Here is a 1,740-nt window from a genome sequence, read left to right on the forward strand (position 1 = left end):
CTCGGGTCGCACCCGAACTGGTTCTGATCTCCACTGAGCTCTACTTCAAAACGTCGGTAACACTTTAATTGTCTGGATATTAGAGATGACAAGTCACATGTAACACCCGATCAAAGCAGCTCGGAATTTTCTAATCTAATGTTTGCTATGACCGCCTAATGTATATAAAACAGCTTCGAACCAAGTTTGTATTGTATTTCTCAGTGCGTAGAATAGTAATGTAGAGCGCAAGAGGGTTTCATTATATCACTTTACCGATGTTTTGTTTCAATCTCGGAGGTTTTTGGTATGACTTGACAAAACAAAGAACAACGTCAGATACAAGCCTCCTAGCGACTTTCCATGGTACCGCAGTCAGTTCTGAAAGGTCTCTTTCGGGGTGGAAGAATTAATGCTGTTAGCTCGCGCACTCAAGTGGATTTATTTTCTTTGTTGTGTCTTTAAAACTGGACACCGTTCAGATATAAGAGGTTTCATAGTTCTAGTTGGTCACTGTCATTGTTGGCGACTGGGGCGAGAATGAATATTATACACAAACCTGGAATAACACAATCTCATACCTCCGCCAAATAAGGTTAACACTGGCGGATGTTCACTTATGATGATTTTTTAATTACTTAAAAGTAATCATGAAAAGAAAAAAATCTCATTTTTAAGAAATATATCAGTTGGTTATATTCCCCACCTAATGATAGTCCTATCCTATGAAATAGGGCTTTGCTAGAGTTTTCTAGAAAGTATACATAACATGTCCTGATATGAGAAAGTTATGTTTAAAGATGTTCACCTTCTTTCAACATCCAAATACTACAAGTAGGAAAGTCCCGGCAAACAAATCAAATGCTACTGTGGAGATTACTTCCTGATTTTTCAAGCGACATTCGTCACTCTTCTTCAGCGTTATTATTAAATGGAACTGGGAGAACAAGTCGACATTTGGAATTAAAAATGGCGGCTAACTTAGCGCAAAGGACGACGGGAGATTGCTTCAACACCTGGTGTTTTTCCCTGGTTAGTCAGACCGCGCCGCGCACTGCCGTCCCCTTCACAACATAAATACCTTAGCCCACCGTCTAGAATGTCTGTTGCTTCCAGTCTGAAAGAATGCACCTGAGTTTACTGCGTACTTGTGGCGGTAGATGGTACATCAGTATCCTGTTCCGTTTAAACTCTGCAAATTTGTTTAATTGGCTTTTTACTATAATCATCCTTTTAATAACAGAAAAAATGCACTATTGACAAAATGTAACCCTTTCCTGGACTATTTTATCCTCATCTTCATAACAGAGACACGGATTTAATATATGCACAGTTGATTGTTCTACATATGTCTTGAATTCCAACTTGAAAGCGACATTATTTTGTGTATAATGTTCATCCCCGTCCAATTGACCCACAAGTTCACAAGGCAAGAACCATGAATTCCCTTTTATTTTTAAAAACACAAGAAAAAAAAAATTAAGGAAAGCTGTTAGAATGAAGTCTAAGCCAACTAAGTTATTCTTGCACCACAAAAAGCTACATAAAACGGAATTTTACTGCGGTACCATAGAAATCCTCTAGGAGACAAGTAATCGAAATTCCTCTTTGTTTTGTCAACACACACAAAATCATTGAACATTCAAACAAAAATCATAAGTAAAGTGATAAAGTGAACCCCACTTTCGCTAAACGTCACTACGCTACAGTATGAATCGTGCAATACAGTGTCAAGTTTGTTTGGAGCTATTTTATATGCAT

Source organism: Branchiostoma belcheri, unplaced genomic scaffold (assembly GCF_001625305.1).
Source record: "Branchiostoma belcheri isolate BF01 breed outbred unplaced genomic scaffold, Haploidv18h27 scaffold136, whole genome shotgun sequence".
Lineage (NCBI taxonomy): Eukaryota > Metazoa > Chordata > Leptocardii > Amphioxiformes > Branchiostomatidae > Branchiostoma > Branchiostoma belcheri.